Source organism: Ornithorhynchus anatinus, chromosome 5, assembly GCF_004115215.2.
Source record: "Ornithorhynchus anatinus isolate Pmale09 chromosome 5, mOrnAna1.pri.v4, whole genome shotgun sequence".
NCBI classification, from domain to species: domain Eukaryota; kingdom Metazoa; phylum Chordata; class Mammalia; order Monotremata; family Ornithorhynchidae; genus Ornithorhynchus; species Ornithorhynchus anatinus.
In genome coordinates, this window is record NC_041732.1 from 462,605 (window position 1) to 484,686 (window position 22,082).

Consider the following 22,082-nt stretch of genomic DNA (forward strand, 5'->3'; position numbering starts at 1 on the left):
AGCACAGTTCTCTGCAGTGAGCACTCAAAATATACCGTTGGTTGATTGATTGATTGAATACTCATTCACATATCTAGGTTTCTTCCCTCTTCTAGGTGAAAGTTAAAGTGTTGGTCTCTCCAACTGGATTGTAAGCGCCACTAGTAAAGCTATCCTCTTCCCCACTTCAAAGCCTTATTGAAGGCACATCTCCCAGAGGCCTTCTCAGGTTAAGCCCCACTTTTCCTCGGCTCCCACTCCCTTCTGCGTCTCCCTGATTCGCTCCCTTTGCTCTTCCCCCCTACCAGCCCCAAAGCACTTATGTACATATCTGTCATTTTATTTGTATTGATGTCTGTCTTCCCTGACTCCTAGGCTGTAAGCTCCTTGTGGGCAGGGAATGTCATTGTTTATTGTTATATTATACTTTCCCAAGCGCTTAGTACAGCGTGGCTCAGTGGAAAGAGCGCGGGGTTAGGAGTCAGAGGTCATGCGTTCGAATCCCGGCTTTGCCACTTGTCAGCTGGGTGACTGTGGGCAAATCACTTCACTTCTCTGTGCCTCAGTGACCTCATCTGTAAAATGGGGATGAAGACTGTGAGCCTTACGTGGGACAATCTGATTACCCTGTATCTACCCTAGCGCTTAGAACAGTGCTCTGCACATAGTAAGCGCTTAACAAATACCAACATTATTATTATTACAGTGCTGTGCACACAGTAAGCTCTCAATAAATACTATTGAATGAATGAATGAATATCCTGCCAACTACCCAATCTTCTTCTAGATTTTCAGTGCGGTGCTTTGTGTACACTAGGTACTCAGTAACTTGTGTTGATTGAGTCTCTCTGAATCTTTTCAAATTAGGGTTTATTTCAAAGTCAGAATGAAAGTCCCCTGAGTGCAGCGACCTCATTTCCCCCCTCCCTCTAACCCAGCATTATGTGTGTGTGTGTGTTTCCTGCCTTGTCTCCCCTGCTAGTCTGGCAGCTCTTTCAGGGCAAAGACCATGTCTTCTTACTTCACAGGTGACTGGAAACTGTCACAGTTGGAAGGAGAGCTCGGGCAGGATTGGTGGGGTGATCTGGAACACGGGGCACGGGTGGGCTGAGGTGCATTGGCTCGAATAGGGTGGGTGTGGGGGGGCGAATGGGCTGGGGAAGATAGGACTGGAGATTTTTCAGAGGTAGGAGTTGTGCACCGAATGATTTCTTAGAGAAATGAGGTGGGTGGGCTTGGGTAAGGTGGGTTTGGTGGGTTGGGGCTCCATGGGGCTGGTGGGCTGGGATGAGTGGCCTTGGGTAGCATGGGGCAGGTGGGCTGAGGCAGGGTGTGGTGGATGGCATTAGGACAGGACTTGTACTAAGCACTTAGTACAGTCCTCTGCACATAAGAAGTGCTCAGTATAATAAAAATAATAATTATGGTACTTAAGTGCTTACTATGTGCCAAGCACTGGTCAAAGCACTGGGGTAGAAACAAGTTAATCAGGCTGGACAAGTTAATCAGCCTGTCTCATATGGAGCTGACACTCTTAATCTCCATTTTACCAATGAGGTAACTGAGGCCCAGAGAAGTTAAGTGACTTGCCCAACGTCACCCAGCATACATGTAGTAGAGCCAGGATTAGAACCCAAGTCCGTCTGACTCTGAGGTCCATGCTCTATTCACTAAGCCATGCTATATCTCGAGAAATCATTGATTGATTGGGGTTGCGGTGTTGAAGGAGGAATGTGGACGTGGGCAGACATGAGCTGGGTAGCCCCAAATCCATTTATCTACGTGGCTCTATTGGTCTCATTCTACCCAGCCCTCGGTGCCTGAGCCCCTCCGGAGCCTGGGCTGCGGGCACTTTAGTCCGAGAAATAATCTCTGTGGCCGGCAGGGATTGAGGCCTCTGAGCTGTGGCTGGAAACGGAGAGAGGCTGGGGACATGGTGTGGGGAGCACTCCCAGAACTGTGCTCTATCCACTAGGCCAAGCTGTTTCTCCCCACAACAGCCACTTCAGCCCTGCTAAGTCACCTAAGCCTTGAATACTGGCAAACCCAGGCCACTTCTCACTTGGGTATAATTCTTTTTACACTTTTGTTCCTCCTATCTGTAATTTATTTTAGTGTCCATCTCGGTTAGGCAAAAAGCTGTTTGAAGGCAGGGATCGTTTCTATTTACTCCATCTTGCTCTTCCAAATGCTTAGTACAGCTCTGCCCAGTAGGTGCTCAGTAGGGATTTATGTTCTTAGATAATAATAATAATGTTGGTATTTGTTAAGTGCTTACTATGTGCAGAGCACTGTTCTAAGTGCTGGGGTAGATACAGGGTAATCAGGTTGTCCCACATGAGGCTCACAGCTAATCCCCATAGGGCCAGGGACCATATCTAATTCTCACCTGTGTGTCTTTTTTCCCAGTGCTTAGTACAGTATTCGGGACACTGTGGGTGTTTAATAATAATGCTGGTATTTGTTAGGTGCTTACTATGTGTCAAGCACTGTTCTAAGCGCTAGGGAAATATAAGGTAATCAGGTTGTCTGACGTGGGGATCACAGTCTTAATCCCCATTTTACAGATGAGGTAACTAAGGCACAGAGAAGTTAAGTGACTTGCCCAAAGTCACAGAGCTGACAAGTGGAAGAGCTGGGATTAGAACCCGCTACCTCTGACTCCCAAGCCCAGGCTTTTTCCACAGAGCCACGCTGCAATAAATAGTGCTACTACTGCAGCTGCTGCTGCTCCTGCTGCCACTGAGTCATGGTCCCTCTGCATCTCTCTCTGACCCCTCTCCCTGGTTTCAGTTTCTCCACCCCTCATTGTATCCCATGGCCCCCAGTCTCACGGCAGAAGGCCAGGCTCCTCCAGCACCCCACATGGGACCCTATCAGCTGGCAGGCGGTCAAGAGCTGTGGATGGCAAGGCACAGGACAGCCGGGTCTCCCCAGGCCCAGCACATGTCGGCCACACAGTTGTCGAAGAAGCAGCGAGGTAACACTGAGGTGTGGCAGCCGCTGAAGGGCCCGGAGGGCGCCAGCAGGAGCCCACACGAGCCTGGGACACAGAACAGCATGCACTCGGCCTCTCCAAACTCCACACAGCTGTAGTTGCAAGAGGTGGCAGGGCTGGGCGCGGGGCCGGTTGGCATGCGCCAGGCCGTGCCGAAGGCGCATGCAGACAGGGCGAGCCCGCCGCCCGGCAGGCCCAGGTCGTCCGTCCGGTCCCCGTTGAAGTTTCCGCACAGGCTCAGTGTGCGGCATATCTGGCGGGCAGCGATAGGCTCAGGTGGTATGCCTGGTCATGCAGCAGCACTACATTAGCTCTATGCAGGAAGACGCGGATGTGGCCCTGGGGCAGGCCCAACGGGAGACAGCAGCGGAGGCCATCCACCTGTGGGGGCGGGGAGGCAAAGAAGGGGTCAGGGGTCCAGAGGGCGGTGGGCAGGGGGCTGGGGGAAGTGGGCCGGACTCAGGTGGAGAGGATGTAGGAGGGGAGCCAGGTGCGACCAGAGAGGTGGTGAGGTCAGGCTCGGAATGGGCATCATGGGGGCCAGGGGGAGCGGGGCAGGCGGTCACCCAGTTGCTGCCTCTCACCGTGATGTGGTCCCAATCTCCTCAAGCTAAGTCGAAGCTGTGGCTGTGTACCTGCAGCAGCACCTGGCAGGTCAGGGCCCCCCCGCGACCCCAACCCACGCTCACAATCGCACTGCAGAAGCTTGTACTCCTTCAAGGCTACACAGTGGCTCTGGCTTTCTTGACAGGTGGAAATGTAACAGCTGACAACTGGGCAGGCGGCCGAGGGCTGTTCACAGCGAGTTCAGGCATCCCGTCAGTAGCCCTCAGGGTCGACGCGGCAATGGCAGAGGTGGAAGGATCTGTCGGGCGATAGAAGAAGGCTGCAACCCCTGGAACAGTAGGGGACAGTGTGGTCAGGGGCTGGGCCCGGGCTCCCCACAGCCGGGTGGGCTCTGATGATGATGATGATGGTATTTGTTAAGTGTTTACTATGTGCCAAGCACTGTTCTATGTGCTGGGGTAGATACAAGGGAATCAGGTTGTCCCACGTGGGGCTCACAGTCTTAATCCCCCTTTTACAGATGAGGTAGCAGAGAACACAAAAAGTGACTTGCCCAAAATCACACAGCTGACAGTGGCGGAGCTGGGATTAGGACCCACGCCCTCTGACTCCCAAGCCCGTGCTCTTTCCACTAAGCCACGGAAGGCCAGGGCGTCAGGGCCGAGGCCATGGGTCGGGGGCCCTGGCACCAGCAGGTCGACGGCTGGGACCCTGTTGAAATTGGCATACAGCCCAGCCATGGCACCTGCGTAGCAGACCGGCAAGGTGACCGCCAGGCGGCTGTGACCGTTGAAGTTCACGGTGAGGCAGAAGGTGCAATGAACCACCATGTCCCCAACCCTGACGGTACAGCAGGACCCGATCTTGGTCCAGCTGCCACGGTGGGTTGCGGAGAACTCCATTCACCTGTGGACACAGATAAATGAGCACAGATCGGGGCAGGACATGGATAAGTGGACATGGGTGCGCTGAGAAGCATGAAGGGGCACAGGCTCTGGGACACGGTGTACATGGGACTTGGTCAAATGTGGGGTTGTGGGGTTGCCCATCTGCCCAGCACGTACCTACCACCAGGGCGAGCAGCAGCGAGGGTGGAGCCACAAGCGGCAGTGGGGGCAATGGCAGGGGCAGCGGCAGCCCCTTGGGCAGGGCCAGGATCTTGGGTTGGGTCTGGGACTTGGATGGGAGAAAGGCCGGGGGCAGAGGTTCCATCCCGGATAATGGGTGGACGACTGCGGGGTTGGAATTGGGTGGGAGAGATATAGACCACAAGTGAGGAGGAGGAGGAACCAGTACTCCTCCTTCCCATTCCCCTCCCCTGCTTTTCTTGCTGGGGTGAGGCCTCCCTTCGACCTACCTTGAGTCCTTCCACCCTCTTAGACAACAGGCTCTCCCCAGTCCTATTCAGGGCCCCCGCCCCTTGGTCCCGTAGCCTCCAGCCTGCAGCTCCCATCCCACGTCTCTGTCCCCTGCCTACCCGTCTCCCCAACCCACCCGCCTTCATGGCCCACCACTCGGCCCGGCCCTTGGTTCACCGGCCTGTTGGATGGCTTGACTCCCATAGCCTGCCCGCTCCACCATCCCAAAGCACATGACTCTGATGGGAAACCTGGCCGCCTTGAGCTGGTGTGCTCTGGCCCCGGTCTCATGCCCATAGCCCAGCTCGGTCCAGGCATAGCCGGCGGTGGGGATGGGCTGCCAGCGGTCGGGGGAGGTGGTCCAGGTTGGACTGGCCATAGCACTTGGGCTGTGCCACCAGGACGGCCTCGTTGATGAACCCCAGCTGGGCCTGCAGCGTGTAGCGGTGGCTGAAGCTGGACACGGGCGGGACCAGGGCGAAGAACGGGTCGAAGGGGACCCCGCGGCGCACGCCGTCAGCTGCCAGGAACAGCACCTCGAAGGGTGCTGAGGCGCATAAGCACAGCAGGTGCGAAGCATTCACCCGCAGGCACGTGAGCCGCCTGGAGTGCAACACCCACGGCCCTCCCAACTCCGCCAGCTCATCAGGGGGATCAAAGAGGGGTCCGTAGCCTCCACGGTCCAGTAGGGGGCTGAACCCAGAATCAGGGCCAGAGAAGTAGGACTGGGCAGAACTGGAGCAGTGGTAGTGGCAGTCGGGGTACGTGGCATGGTATGGGAATCAGGGTCCCACAAAGGGGGGCCCAGCCCCACCCACAGACTCTCTCCGGAGGCCTCCCCAGAGTCTAAGAATGACCTGTAGCCTGGGAAAGAGAATAGTTGGGGAAGGGGGAGACGCAGCATGACTGGAAGGGACGGGACACTGGGGAAAGTGGGGTGAGGGGACAAGCGGGGTCAGAGAGGGAAGGTCTGTGCTTGCCTGTCCCCGTGGTGTTGCCAAAGTCATTCATTCATTCGCATTTATTGAGCACTTACTGTGTGGAAAGCACTGTATTATAGGCTTGCAAAAGTACTATACAACAATAAAGAGCAACAATCCCTGTCCACAACGAGCTCACATTCTAGAGGGGGGCGAAACAGACATCAATTCAAATAAATAAAATTATGTATATATACATAAGTGCTATGGGGCTGGGAAAGGGGGGAAGAGCAAAGGGAGCAAGTCAGGGTGAAACGGAAGGGAGTGGGAGATGAGGAAAAGTGGAGTTTAGTCTGAGAAGGCCTCTTGGAGGAGAATAAACAGTAAACAGACACATTCCCTATTCACAATGAGCTTACAGTCTAGAAGTCAGCATTGGTCCCTTAACGGAAGGTGAATGAGAAATGAACGAACTGAGATTCTCTGTCCACCAGCACCTCAAATCTACAGCTCCCAGCCGAGTCACACTGACACTGATGCTGTCCTCTCCTGGTTCATTCATTCATTCATTCATTCATTCATTCATTCATTCATTCATTCATTCATTCGTATTTATTGAGTGCTTATTGAGTGCACAGCACTGTACTAAGCGCTTGGAAAGTACAATACGACAACAGAGACAATCCCTGCCCAACAATGGGCTCACAGTCTAGAAAGGAGGAGACAGACAACAAATCAAAACAAGTAGACAGGCATCAATAACATCAAAATAGATAAATAGAATTATAGATATATACACATCAGTAATAAAATAAACAGAATAATAAATATGTACAAATATACACAAGTGCTGTGGGGCGGAGAAGGGAATAGAGTAGAGGGAGGGAGTAGGGGTGCTGGGGAGGGGAGGAGGAGCAGAAGAAAAGGGGGGCTCAGTCTGGGAAGGCCTCCTGGAGGAGGTGAGCTCTCTGTAGGGCTTTGAAGAAGGAAACAGAGCTAATTTGGTGGATGTGAGGAGGGAGGGCATTCCAGGCCAGAGGTAGGATGTGGGCCAGGGGTTGACAGTGGGACAGGTGAGAACAAGGCACATTGAGGAGGTTAGTGGCAGAGAAGCGGAGTGTGTGGGCTGGGCTGTAGGAGGAGAAAAGGGAGGTGAGGTAGGAGGGGGCAAGGTTCTTGTCCTGTCTCGTCTGTCAGTCAATCTCAGGCTCCGGCTCCTCCTCTGCCTCCCACCCCTTAACGGTGGGAGGTCCTTAAGGCTCAGTTCTTGGTTCCCTTCTATTCTTCAACTACACCCACTTCCTTGAAGAACCCATTCGCTCCCCCAGCTTCCACTACAAATTCCCAAATCTCCCTCTCAAGTTCTGGCCTCTCTCCTTCTCTGCAGTCTCACATTTCCTCCTGACTTAAGGACATCACTACTTGGATGTCCCGCTGTCACCTCGAACTGAACATGACTGAAAGAGAATTCCTCACCTTCTCGCCCATCCCTGTCCTCCTTCCTCCTTTCCCATTTCTATAGACCACACCACCATCCTCCTGCCTCACAACTCCATAACCATGGAATTATCCTCATCTCGTCTCTCCCATTTAGTCTACATTATTTGGTCTGTCACCAAATCCCGTCGGTTATACGTTCACAACGTCACTAGAATCCTCTCTTTGCACTTACCCTTTCTTGCCTTGGCTACTGCATCAACTTCCTCGCTGTCCTCCCTGCCTCCTGCCTCACCCCATTGCAGACCTGCAGACCTCCCTTTGCTCTGCTGCGAACATCTCCCCATACCACAGAGACCTCCAGTTGTCACTCATTCATTCATTCAATAGTATTTATTGAGTGCTTATTGTATACAGAGCACTGCACTATGCTTGGGAAAGGACTGTATAATAGTAAACAGTGACATTCCCTGCCCACAACGAGCTCATAGTTTGGGGCATGGTACAGACATCAATACAAATAAATTAAATAATAATATTTCTAATCTAAAATAATAAATTCTAATCCTCCTTGACCTCTCAGCTGCCTTTGACACTGTCAACCACCCCTTTCTCCTCCACACTTTATCTCACCTTGGCTTCACAGACTCCATCCTCTCCTGGTTCTCCTCTTATCTTTCTGGCTATTCATTCTAGGTCTCCTTTGCTGGCTCCTCCTCCTCCCATCCACTAACTGTAGGGGTTCCTCAAGGGTTAGTTCTCGGCCCTCCTTTGTTCTCCATCTCCCTTGGAACCTCACTCCCTTGGTGAACTCATTCGCTCCCACGGTTTCAACTCTCATCTCTATGCAGATGACACCCAAATCTACATCTCCTCCCCTGTTCTCTCCTCCTCTCTCTAGGCTCCTATCTCCTCCTGCCTCCAGAATGTCTCCACCTGGATGTCTGCCCGCCACCTAAAACTCAACAGGTCTAAAACTGAGCTCCTTATCTTCCCTCCCAAACCCTGTCCTCTCCCTAACTTCCCTGTCGCTGTGGACAGCACTACCATCCTTCCAGTCTCACAGGCCCGCAACCTTGGTGTCGTCCTTGACTCAGCTCTCTCATTCACCCCACACATCCAATCCGTCACCAACACCAGCCGGTTTCACCTTCACAATATTGCCAAGATCCGCCCTTTCCTCTCCATCCAAACGGTATTGTGCTGGTACAAGCTTTCATAATATCCCGGCTGGATTATTATGTCACCCTCCTCTCTGATCTCCCTTCCTCCTGTCTCTCCCCACTCCAGTCTTTCTTCATTCCTCTGCCCAGATCATCTTCCTACAGAAACACTCTGGGCATGTCACTCTCCTCCTCAAAAACCTCCAGTGGTTGCCTGTCAACTTCCGCATGAAACAAAAACTCCTCACTCTTGGCTTCAAAAGCTCTTCATCACCTTGCCCGCTTCCTCACCTCCCTTCTCTCTTTCTAATGCCCACCCCGTACACTCTGCTCCTCTGCCGCTTACCTCCTCACTGTCCCCCATTCACGCCTATCCTGCCGTCAACCCCTGGCCCACTTCCTACCGCTGTCCTGGAATCCTTCCCTCCTCACCTCCGCCAAACTCTCTTCCCCTCTTCAAAGCCCTACTGAGAGCTCACCTCCTCCAGGAGGCCTTCCCAGTCTGAGCCCCCTTTTTCCTCTGCCCCCCCTCCCCCTCAGCACTGTGCTCATTTGTATATATTATTTATTACCCTATTTATTTTAACAAAGGTGTATATCTCCTTGATTCTATTTATCTTGATGATGTCTTGTTTTTGTTTTGCTCTGTTTTGCTTTGCTGTCTGTCTCCCCCGTTTAGACTGTGAGCCTGTCACTGGGCAGGGATTGTCTCTATCTGTTGCTGAATTGTACACTACAGCCCTTACAGTGCTCTGCACCTGGTAAGCGCTCAATAAATGCTATTGAATGAATACAGAGCTGTATATAAGTGCTTTGGGGCTGGTGGAAGGAAGAGCAAAGGGATAAATTAAATTACAGAGCTGTACATAAGTGCTTTGGGGCTGGTGGAGGGAAGAGCAAAGGGATAAATAAATTGCAGATATACACATAAGTGCTGTAGGGCTGGGAGGGGGGAAGAGCAAAGGGAGCAAGTCAGGGCAATGTAGAAGGGAGTGGGAGATGAAGAAAAGTGGGGCTTAGTCTGGGAAGGCATTTCGGGAGAGATGTGCCTTTAATGAGGCTTTGAGGCAGGGGAGAGTGGTTATCTGTTGGATTAGAGGAGGGAGGGCCTTCCAGGCCAGAGGCAGGACATATGCTAGGGGTCCGCAGCGAGATAGGTGAGATTGAGGCATAGTGAGAAGGTTAGCACTGAAGGAGCAAAGTGTGCGGCCTGGGAGATATGAGATGAGGTAGAAGGGGGCAAGGCGATGAAGTGTTTTAAAGCCAATGGTGAAGAGTTTTTGTTTGATACGGAGGTAGATGGGCAACCACTGGAGTTTTTTGAGGAGCGGGATGACTTGTACAGGACGTTTTTGTAGAAAGATGATCCGGGCAGTGGAATGAAGTATGGATTGGAGTGAAGAGAGACAGGAAGCTGGTCAGCAAGGAGGCTGATTCAGTAATCCAGGCAGGATAGGATGAGTGATTACAGTCGATTAGACTGTAAGCTCAATTAGACTGTAAGCCCGTCAAATGGCAGGGACTGTCTCTATCTGTTGCCGACTTGTTCATTCCAAGCGCTTAGTACAGTGCTCTGCACATAGTAAGCACTCAATAAATCCTATTGAATTGAATGAATGAATTAATGATTATATTAACTTGGTAGCAGTAGCAGTATAGATGGAGAGGAAAGGGCAGATTTTGAGGCTGTTGTGAAGGAGGGACCAACAGGATTTTGAGGAGGATTGAATATATAGGTTGAATGAGAGAGAGAAGTCAAGGATAACACCAAGGTCACGGGCTTGTGAGACAGGAAGGGTGGTGGTGTCCTCTACAGTGATGGGAAAGTCAGAGAGAGGACAGGGTTTGAGTGGGAAGATAAGGAGGTCTGTTTTGGACATGTTAAGATTGAGGTGACCAGAGGGCATTCAAGTAGAGATGTGTTGAAGGCAGGAGGAGATGCAAGACTGGACAGAGGGAGAGAAATCAGGGCTGGAGAGGGAGATTTGGGTGTCATCCCATAGAAGTGGTAGTTGAAGCCATGGAAGAGAATGAGTTCTCCAAGGAGTGGGTGTAGATGGAGAGTAGAAGGGGACCCAGAATTGAACCTTGAGGAACTCCACAGTTAAGGGGTAGGAGGCAGAGGAGGAGCCTGAGAAAAAGTCTGAGAATGAACTGCCAGAGAGATAACAGGAGAACCAGGAGAGGACAGAATCAGTGAAGCCAAGGTTGGGTAACATTTCGAGGAGAAGGGGGTGGTCCACAGTGTCAAAGGCAGCTGAGTGGTAGAGAAGGAGTAGGATGAAGTAGAGACCCTTGGATATGGCAAGAAGAGGAGCATTGGTGACCTTTGAGAGGGCGGTTTCTGTGGAGTGAGGGGGATGGAAGCCAGATTGGAGTGAGTCAAGGAGAGAATTGGGGGAGAGGACTTTGACAGCTGGAGTAGACAACTCGCGCAAGGATTTTGGAGAGGAATGGTAGGAGGGAGATGGAGTGAGAACTGGAGGGAGCCATGGGATGAGGGAGTATTTTTATAGGATAGGGAAGACTTGGGCATGCTTGAAAACAGTGGGGAAGAAGCCATTGGAGAGTGAATGGTTGAAGATGGCTCATAGGGAGGGAACAAGGGAGGGGACGAGAGTTTTGATAATCATCCATCTCCATCTCCACATCAAACAGAAACTCCATATGCTCGGTTCTAACACACTCCATCAGCTCTTCCCCTCCTAGCTCACTCTTCTCCTCTCCCATCTGCACAATTCGCCCCTCTAATACCAACCTACTTAGTGGGCCTTGAGCTCTTCTCTCTCACTGTGGACCCTCTGCTCCCATCCTCCCTCTTGCCTGGAACACTTTTCCACTTCATATCTGACAGTCCACCGTTCTCCCCAATTTCAAAGCCCTCTTAAAATCACATCCCCTCCAGGAAGCCTTCCTCGACTGACCTCTCATTTCCCCACCTTATTCTCCCTTCCTTCTGCATCGCCTGTACTGTTATTCGAGCCATTCACAGCCCCAAAGCACTTTGTCTATGTCCTTATACTCTGCCTCTTTCCCTATCTGTAATTAATTTTGATTTCTGTCTCCCACACTAGATTGTAGATTCCTTGTGGGTGGGATTATGTCTGCCACGAGAAGCAGCGTGGCCTGGGGGCAAAGGCATGGGTTTAGGAGTAGGAGGATGTGGGATCTAATCTCGACTCCACCACTTGTCTGCTCTGTGACCTTGGGCAAGTCACTTAACTTCTCTGTGTCTCACTTACCTCATCTCTAAAATGGGGATTAAGATTGTGAGCCCATGTAGACAGGGACTTTGTCCAACCTGATTACCTTGAATCTACCCCAGCGTTTAGAACAATGCTTGGTACATAGCTTAACAAATAATAATAATTACTATTACTGTATTTGTTGAGCACTTACTATGTGCCAAGCACTGTTCTAAGCGCTGGGGTAAATAGAAGTTAATCAGGTTGTCCCACGTGGGGCTCACAGTCTTCATCCCCATTTTACAGATGAGGTAAATGAAGCACAGAGAAGTGAAGTGACTTGTCCAAGGTCACACAGCAGACAAGTGGCACAGTTGGGATTAGAACCCACGTCCTCTGACTCCCAAGCCTGGCCTCTTTCCACTAAGCCACGCTGTTTCTCTAAGTCATAAAGCATAAGCCTAAGCATCTCTAAATACCATATTTATTACTATTATTATTCATTCATTCATTCAATAGTATTTATTGAGCGCTTACTATGTGCAGAGCACTGTACTAAGCGCTTGGAATGAACAAGTCGGCAACAGATAGAGAGAGTCCCTGCCGTTTGACGGGCTTACAGTCTAATCGGGGGAGACGGACAGACAAGAACAATGGCAATAGAGTCAAGGGGAAGAACATCTCATAAAAACAATGGTAACTAAATAGAATCAAGGCAATGTACATTTCATTAACAAAATAATATTTAAACTGTGACAGGGACTGTGTTCGATTACTTCGTATCTCCTCTAGCGCTTGGAACAGTACTTGACACATAGTAAGCATTCAATAAGCAGCGTGGCTCAGTGGAAAGAGCCCAGGCTTGGGAGTCTGAGGTCATGGGTTCGAATCCCAACTCTGCCCCTTGTCAGCCGTGTGCCTTTGGGCAAGTCACTTCACTTCTCTGTGCCTCAGGTCCCTCATCTGTAAAATGGGGGTGAAGACTGTGAGCCTCACGTGGGACAACCTCATTCCCCTGTATCTACCCCAGCGCTTAGAACTGTGCTCTGCACGCAGTAAGCGCTTAACAAATAGCAACATTATTATGATTATTACTAGTACTGTTAGTATTACTATTACCAACTCTACTGCTGGAACTTTCCCGAGTATTCAATCTGTTCATTCATTCAGTCGCATTTACTGAGCGCTTACTGGGTGCAGAGCGCTGTACTAAGCGCTTGGAATGTACAATCCGCCAACGCATAGAGACGATCCCTGCCCCACAACGGGCTCACAGAGTGCTCTGCACCCAGTAGACGCTCAACAGATACCACGGATGACTTGTCCTTCCCGGGATTTTTGGTTTCAAAATCCAGGCCGCCCCGGGGCCAGGGTGGGGTGACTTCCCTTAGTCCGCTCCCTCTTTCCCAAACCGCCCCCCACGACCGCTCCCACGGGGCCGACGGGCGAGGCGCTCCGGGGGAGCGGGTCCTTACCGGCGCCGCCGGGTCATAGTCGATTCCCATCTGCTGCCGGCGCTGCTCCAGAAGCTTCTTCACCGTCGTAGACGGACAGGGGCTCCGCTCCTCCCTGCAGCCTGCACGGAGGGCGCGGGATTAGAGGAGCGGGGAGGCGGGATGGACGGAGGGACGGAGGGAAAGAGGGAGGGAGGGAGGGAGAGAGGGAGAGAGGGAGAGAGGGAGGGAGGACTCTCCTCTGGGGGCGAGGTCTTTCGGGGGAAGGCGGGACGGGGGAGTCGGCTCCCTCCGGCCTGGAAAAAGGGCGTCGGGACGGCCCGCTCTGGGCCAGTCCTTCCGTGCGCCGCGCCCGCCTCCTGCGCTTTCCCCCGCGCCTCCCCGTTTCCTCCGTGATGCCTCTTTCCCTGCCGTCGTGGAAACGGAAGAGCCGGGGAGGCCGGGGCCCCACCCCGCCACCCGAAAAACTCGTTTTCCGACCCCGGCGGGGAGAGGGTTAAGGCGGGGGCGGGGGGAGGAGGAGGGGAGACTACTGGTTTTGTTCTGCTGTCTCTCCCGTTTAGACCGTGGGCCCGTTATTGGGCAGGGATTGTCTCTCTCTGTGGCCGAATTGTCCATTCCAAGCGCTTAGTACAGTGCTCTGCACCTCGTAAGCGCTCAATAAATACTATTGAATGAATGAATGAAAGGAGGAAGAGGAGGGGGAGGAGGGGAGTCGGAAAGAAGGCGGTGACGCCATGGCGCCGTCAGCCCCGCGCGAGGGAATCTTCCGACACCGCTTCTCTCTCCTTGCCCTCCCTCCCCCGGTCGTCCGCCCGCCCCGCACCAGGTGTCCGGTTCCCCGGGGGCGGGGAGGGGCGGGCGGCGGCGGCGGCGCGTGACCCCGCGGAATCCCCGCCCGTGGCTCTCACCCGGGGTTTCCCTGGCCGCGGGGACTGCCCGCCCGGCGGGGGTCTCCTGATGGGTCATCAGAACCCCGGAGCCACCCCCCCCCCAACACACTACTATTCATCTAACGTCAGCACAACCAACATATCTTTTTTTTTTAAAGTTGTTTGTTACACACTTATTAGGTGGCAAGCACTGTTATAAGCGCTGAGGTTGATGATGATGATGGCATTTGTTAAGCGCTTACTAGTGCAAAGCACTGTTCTAAGAGCTGGGGGGATACAAGGTGATCAGGTTTTCCCACATGGGGCTCAGTCTTAATCCCCATTTTACAGATGAGGTAACTGAGGCTCAGAGAAATTAAGTGACTTGCCCAGTCACACATCTGACAAGTGGCAGAGCCAGAATTAGAACCCATGACCTCTGATTCCCAAGCCTGTGCTCTTTCCACTAAGTCACGCTGCTTCTCTGCTTCTTAGAGTCTTTAGACTGTAAGCTCCATTTTCCTGATATTTGTTAATCATTTACTATGTGTCTAGCACTGATTTTAAGCACTAGGTTGGTACAGGTTGATTAGGTGAGACACAGTCCCTGTCTCACATGGGGCTCATATTCTAAGTAGATGGGAGAATAGGTATTTATTTGCCATTTTACTAATGAGGGAACTGAGGCATAGAGAAGTGAAGTGACCTACCCAAGATCACACAGCAAGCAATTGGCAGAGCTGGTATCAGAACCCAGGTCCTCTGTCTCCCAGGCCCATGTTCTTTCCACTAGGCCATGCTGCTTCCCTATCTTTGAAGACAGACTGACAGTGTCTAGCAACTTTTTTATTGCATCCTCCCAAGCACTTAGCACAGTGCTTCGCCCAAAATAAGTGTTCAGCAGATACAACTGATTGAATAATCCTCATACTACAACCAATAATAATAATGGTCATATGTGTTAAATGCTTATGTGCCAAACACTACTAAGCACTGAGGTAGATACAATAAAACAGATGGGACACAGTTTCAGCATAAGGAGGAGGGAGCACAAGGGCCAGGCTGTCCCCCAAAGTGAACTTCATTCATTCAATAGTATTTATTGAGCGCTTACTATGTGCAGAGCACTGTACTAAGCGCTTGGGATGAACAAGTCGGCAACAGATAGAGACAGTCCCTGCCGTTTGACGGGCTTACAGTGAACTTGGGTATGCACCACCTCAGGTCAAACACTACCTCATGACTGCCTGATCTAGCAATGTGAAACTCGGAAGCTCAGGCGGGACACCACCTTGGCCACCACCCCCGCAACTGAAGCCACTAGATAGCCCAGTCTGGAAATGCAGAAGGAGACCCTCATCCCCATGCCAATCAAATAAGAAATGGAGGAGGGGGGAAGGCAGAGATTGGACAAGCTGGAACAGCTTGGGGATGCAGGTACTAAATACCTGTGGTCTTTGACCTTCTGGGTAGCAGGCCGAGACTTGCAGCAGCTGGCTGTGTGTCCCTTCTGAGTGTGGGATGCCCAGTCTGCCTGTACTAAGAAGCTGTGGGGTGGGTGAGTGTCCCGTTGAACACTTGTGGGACTGGAAGTTAGTAGGACCTCGAGGAGAAGATCCTCCCTTTATCTTTATCTTTATCACCAAGATCCGCCCTTTCCTCTCCACCCAAACGGCTACCTTACTGCTATGGGCTCTCGTTATATCCCGGCTAGACTACTGTGTCAGCCTTTTCTCTGATCTCCCTTCCTCCTCTCTTGCCCCGCTCCAGTCTATTCTTCACTCCACTGCCCGGCTCATCTTCCTGCAGAAATGATCTGGGCATGTCACTCCCCTTCTTAAACACCTCCAGTGGTTGCCTATCAACCTCCGCTCCAAACAAAAACTCCTCACTCTAGGCTTCAAGGCTGTCCATCACCTTGCCCCCTCCTACCTCTCCTCCCTTCTCTCTTTCTACCGCCCACCCCGCACGCTCCGCTCCTCTGCCGCCCACCTCCTCACCGTCCCTCGGACTCGCCTATCCCGCCGTCGACCCCTGGGCCACGTCCTCCCGCGGTCCTGGAACGCCTTCCCTCCTCACCTCCGCCAAACTAATTCTCTTCCCCTCTTCAAAACCCTACTTAAAACTCACCTTCTCCAAGAGGCCTTCCCAGACTGAGCTCCTCTTCTCCCTCTTCTCCCTCTACCACCCCCCTTCACTTCTCCGCAGCTTAACACTCTTTTCCCCCCATTTCCCTCTGCTCCTCCCCCTCTCCCTTCCCATCCCCTCAGCACTGTACTCGTCCGCTCGACTGTATATATTTTCATCATCCTATTTATTTTGTTAATGAAATGTACATCGCCTCGATTCTATTTAGTTGCCATTGTTTTTACGAGATGTTCTTCCCCCTTGACTCTATTTATCGCCATCGTTCTTGTCTGTCTGTCTCCCCCGATTAGACTGTAAGCCCGTCAAAGGGCAGGGACTGTCTCTATCTGTTGCCGATTTGTTCATTCCAAGCGCTTAGTATAGTGCTCTGCACATAGTAAGCGCTCAATAAATACTATTGAATGAATGAATGAATGAGAAGATCATCACCCAGTCTATGACGTTCTCTGCTACCGAGATCAGGCAGCTTTCCAAGGAATTTGCCCACGACCCTGGGGAACCAGTGATGGACTGGCTGGCTAGAGTATGAAGCGAGGTGCCGGCCAGGAGGATGTGAGTCCAAATGAAAGCAACCTCCTAGATTTGGGCCCACACTCAAAATCAAGGTCTCACTGGGCTCAGACGATCCCCCGGAGCAAGCAAGGAAGGCTTGGCACCCTGCCTTGGACAAACTTGACTCCATTAAACCAGCATCTCCTAATGCTCAGAATCGAACAAGTCCTGGATAGTGAGGGCAGAATCTGGGAGCCTAGCCCCTGGTCCCTCCTCTCCTAAGGGGGCTTACTATGTACAATAGTAAAGGGTGCATCCCCAGGGCTGGAGCGTAAAATGGCCCACCACTTGAGGAATAGTGTCAGAGGGGTACAAACCTGGACCACCTTAGCTAATATAGTCAGCAATGACTGGCTTCTGTACCAGTCCGCTGAACTGCCAGTTGCATGGCGTTTACCAGCCAAAGTTGGAAAAGGCTCAGGACCAAGGAGGATGACTTGGATCATTACTAGGAAGGACACCCATCTACCCTTGCGGCCGGCTGCTAAAGGGACAGGGTCGTAGGATAAGTGGCCAAGTGGTGGGAACTAAAGGAGCAAAATATCCCTGTGGAGGAGCTGGATGGGTTGTCTCATGATGTTCTAAGGCGGATGACCTGGGGGGGGGGTAGGGGGGTGGGGGGGTAGACTGACAGCTCCGCCCACCACGAGCATGAAGGCTAGAAGGAGAATCCGGCAGGCCTGACCAATGGATGGAGCGTTGGCGGGGGCCCTCTCACAGCCCAGGTGCTCCCCACATATAACCATCCTAGTGAATGACTGCCAGAAAGTTTCCTTCCTGGTAGTGTTCTTTTGGGATTTTAGTATGTGTTTAAACCTGCACTAGCCAAATTACCAAGTTTAATTTCCAGGCACCAAACCAGCCTCACATGAGAGATCTGTGTCTGAGACACACCTTTCAAGAAGAAAGTTTCCTGATGATGACCTGAGAACATAATTATTATCTCCGACCTGAACCAAAAAGATTGTGTGAATGTAGGATGAGTCGTACCCTTGTCTTTGTGTAAGGGTGTGAAGTGCAGAGTGTTCTGCTCTAAGAGTTGAAAAGATTGCATGAATGTGTTGGCCCCTGATATTTGTGTGTGTGTAGAATGGAGGATGTCTTAGGAACATCAGGAGTTTGGATTTGATGTGATGTCTATAGAAAGAATATGGGTATGGATGTGGGTGGAGCAGGAATGAGGAAAAGTTGTAAAGATGGAAAAGATTGAAAGGATTGAAGGAAAAGAGTTAAAGGGCCTGTTGTCCATAAGAACTGACCAACCGGCAGCCAGACCTATGGAACAGAGCCACCCTTTCCTCTCCATCCAAACAGCTATTGTGCTGGTATAAACTCTCATAATATCCCGGCTGGATTATTGTGTCACCCTCCTCTCTGATCTCCCTTCCTCCTGTCTCTCCCCATTCCAGTCTATTCTTCATTCCTCTGCCCAGATCATCTTCCTATAGAAACACTCTGGGCATGTCACTCCCCTCCTCAAAAACTTCCAGTGGTTGCCTATCAACCTCCACATGAAATAAAAACTCCTCATTCTTGGCTTCAAAGCTCTCCATCCCCTTGCCCCCTCCTACCTCATCTCCCTTCTCTCTTTCTACTGCCTACCCCATACACTCCACTCCTCTGCTGCTCACCTCCTCACTGTCCCCCGGTTCACACCTATCCCGCTATTGACCCCTGGCCTACGTCCTACCGCTGTCCTGGATGTGCCCTCCCTCCTCATATCTGCCAAACTTACTAACTCTCAAACTGACTTGGAGGAGGTGAGCTTTCAGTAGGGCTTTGAAGAGAGGAAGAGAGCTAGTTCTAAAGAGATAATGGGAGAATGAATATAGATGAGAGGGAATCCTATGTCTCCGGGAGGACTGAGAATGTTGAAGAAGGATTAGGCACTTGCGGGTGGGGGTAGGGGGGTGGATATTGTCACCTCATTTGATAGGGGTTTGGCTGTACCCTGTGTCTGTTAAAGTGAGTGTAGAATGAGTTGTATTAGAATGAACAGGCCAGTATAATGAAAATGTGCACTGGGCATTATGAAGATAAATTCCTAACTGAATTTGATTAGTTCCATAGGTTAATTTTATTGGTTTGGTGTTTTTAATCCTTTCCTCTTCTCTCAGGTTCTTGGCAGCATGACCTAGTGGATAGAGCATGGGCCTGGGAGTCAGAAGGTCATGAGTTTTAATCCCAGCTCCACCACTTGTCTGCTGTATGGCCTTGGGCAAGTCACTTCACTTCTGGGCCTCAATTCCCTCATCTGTAAAGTGGAAATTTAGACTGTGAATCCCATGTGGGACAAAGACTGTCCAACCCGATTTCTCTGTCTCCACCCCAGCGCTTAGTACAGTGACTGGCACACAAGAAGTTCTTAACAACTACAATAATAATAATAATAATGTGTAACTAAGGCATGTAAGTAGGAAAAATAACAGTAATAATAATGGTTTTTGTTACAAGGTAATCAGTTTGGATATGGTCCCTGTCCCACATGGGGCAAACAGTCTTAGTCCCCATTTAACATATGAGGAAACTGAGGTACAGAGAAGTTAAGTGACTTGCCCAAGGTCACACAGTAGACAAGTGGCAGAGCTGGGATTAGAACTCATGTCGTCTGACTCCCAAGCCTGTATTCTTTTCACTAAGCCAAGCTGAAAAGGCACTTTCCTCAGGCAAAGGGTTGCCTCCTTCAAATAAATGGTTGCTTGCCTCAATCATTCATTCATTCATCCAATCGTATTTATTGAGCACTTACTGTGTGCAGAGCACTGTACTAAGAGGTTGGGAGAATACAATAAAACAATAAACAAGACATAATCTCTGCACATAATGAGTTTATAGGCTAGAGAGGGGGAGACAGGCATCAATACCAATAAATAAATTGCAGACATGTACCTAAGTGCTGAGGGGCATGGAGGGGGGAAGAACAAAGGGAACAAGTCAGACCGATGGAGAAGGGGATGGAAGAAGAGGAAAAGGGGGACTTAATCTGGGAAGGCCTCCTGGAGCCTAAATGAATTCTTCCTGAGCAAGAAGCATTTGTGGGTGGGAGTAAAGTGTTTTTTCCACAAACGAATAACGTGTAAGTATATTCCTCTCGAAATGGAAGTTCATTTTGCCACTTCCAAAATAATTAAATAATTATATCCCTCCCAAAAGGAAGGTTCAATTCACCGTGTGGAATAAATTTCGTGTAAGCGTAGCCTTCTGACCCCCTTCTCTCTCGCCCGCAGCAATCCTCGCACTCGTCCCCGGAAGACAGGTGACAGGTTGGAGTCCAGATGCCCATTACACCTGCACCGTGAACTCAAGGACTCTTTCATTTCGGTTGTGTGCTCCCAGTAAAGCACTCTACCCACAATAGCACCCAGTATAACTTCCTATCCACAGTAGACACCCACTACAGAGCTCTAACCACAGCAGGGGCCCAGTTTAGCTTTCTGCCCATAGTAGATACCCAATTTTGCGTTGCCCTTAGTCTTAGATTTGCACCCTTTATTCACCCCTCCCTCAGCCCCCACAGCACTTATGTACATATCGTCATTTATTTATTTACAATGATGTCTATCTTCCCCTCGAGTCTGTGAGCTGGTTGTGGACAGGGAACATGTCTACCATCTCTATGGCAGTTTCCCAAGTGCTTTAATACATTGCTCTGAGCACAGTAAACGTTCAATAAATACAATTGATTGATTGACTGTCCACAACAGGGCCCCAGCGTAGCACTCTGCCCATTGCAGATGCTCAGGACAGCGGTCTGTCCACAGCAGGACTCCACTCTAGCATTCAGCCACAGTAGGCACCTAGGCCAGCACTCTGCCCATAGTAGTGTACTCTCCCAAGTGCTTAGAACAGTGTTGGACACATAAATAGTGCTCAATAAATATGATCGAATGACTGTCCACAGTTAAGGCCCCGTGCAGCACTCTGACCACACTAGGTGTTCAGTACAGCACTGTGTCCACAGGAGGGGCCCAGTTTAGCAATCTGCCCAGAGTAAGCATGCAGGCCAGCACTCTGCCCACAGCAGGCACCTATTTCAACTCTCTGCCCATGGTAGACGCCTAATAATAGCGATCAGAGGAACAATGGGAATGTTCCTCTTCCCTTCCCACCTCTTCCCAGGTGGAGGCCAGGGCCGGGGTTTGGGTCAGGACGCCCGGGTACTCTCGATTCCGTCCTCCTCCGGGGCCCCCTCTTGGGGTCCCTCCTCCTCTGTCCTCTGCAGCCCCCGGCCCCCGGCCCCCCGACCCCCCGGCTCCAGCCAGACCTCCATGGCCGGGACCAGCCTCACCTGCCTCGCACTGCTGCTCGGACTCTGGAGGCCCGGTGACCGGGTTCTGGAGGATTCGAGCCACAACGGCCCCGGGAGTCCTAGGGGCAAGGAGGCACGGGCATGGGCCGGTGGTTGGGAACGGAGCCGGGGACAGACGGGCGGGGGAGTCGCGGAGCCGGGGAGAAGCGAGGGAGAGAGCCACGGAGCCGGAGACAGGAGGGCGGGGGAGCAGCGGAGCCGGGAACAAAAGGGTGCAAGGGACAGGTGGGGAGGCTAAAGCCTGAGCAGGGCCGCGGGGAGGACTGACTTCTCCGGGTTGAGCAACATCCGTCCCAGTCGGGCCCTGTTCCGGCCTCCTCCCCACATCCGCCCGCGGCCCCTTTCCTTTTCCAGAACAGACAAACACAGACACACAGACACACACACACAGAGACACAGAGACACAGGGACAGAGACCAACAGCCCTCCCTTTCCCTCTGCTCCTCTTCCCCTCCCCATTCCCCCTTCTCCCGCCCTCTGCTCTTTTCCCTTCCCCTCCCCACAGCACTGTACATATTTGTATACATTATTTACTACTCTATTTATTTTGTTAATGATATATATATATATATGATTCTATTTATCTTGATGATACTGACGCCAGACTACCTGTTTTGTTTTGTTCTGTTTTGTTTCGTTGTCTGTCTCCCCCGTTTAGACTTTGAGCCCGTTGTTGGACAGGGATTGTCTCTCTCTGTTGCCGAATTGTATATTCCAAGCGCTTAGTACAGTGCTCTGCACATAGTAAGAGCTCAATAAATGCGATTGAATAAATGAATGAATGAATGAATGAATGAACGAACAGAGAAACAGAGAGACTCTCGGATGAGACCGAAAAAAACCCAGAGAGAGAGAGAACACCCAAGGCCCCATTCCCTTCTTCTTCTCTCTCCTTAGCCTGCCTCTGAGCGCGGCGTCCTTTATCTCCGCCTGTCCGCCTCTCCCTCTCCCTGCGCCTCTAAGTATCGCCGTGTCTGCTCTCCACGTCTCCTCCCCCGGGGCCGTGACTTTGCGCGGAGGGCTGGGGGGGTGGACCCCCGCTCGGCCCCGCCCCTTCACGGCCCCGCCCCCCCCTTTCTCGTCCCCAGGGGCGACGGCTCAGACCTTGGGAGGTAAGGACCCGGTGTCGCCCCTTCCCCA

At 51.6% G+C, this 22,082-nt stretch overlaps 1 long non-coding RNA gene across 2 annotated transcripts; it reads right to left on the bottom strand.

Moving 5' to 3' along the window:
- Positions 1-2,699: 2,699 nt before the first annotated feature.
- Positions 2,700-21,193, bottom strand: LOC114812070. Of its 2 annotated transcripts, none has more exons than XR_005660060.1 (4): positions 20,922-21,193; positions 13,083-13,183; positions 3,667-3,842; positions 2,700-3,358 (listed from the first exon to the last, which is right to left on the bottom strand). It is a non-coding gene; the product is annotated as an uncharacterized LOC114812070 (long non-coding RNA). The 2 variants fall into 2 exon arrangements; XR_005660059.1 differs by having other exon boundaries at positions 3,667-3,872.
- Between the last annotated feature and the right edge of the window lie 889 nt (positions 21,194-22,082).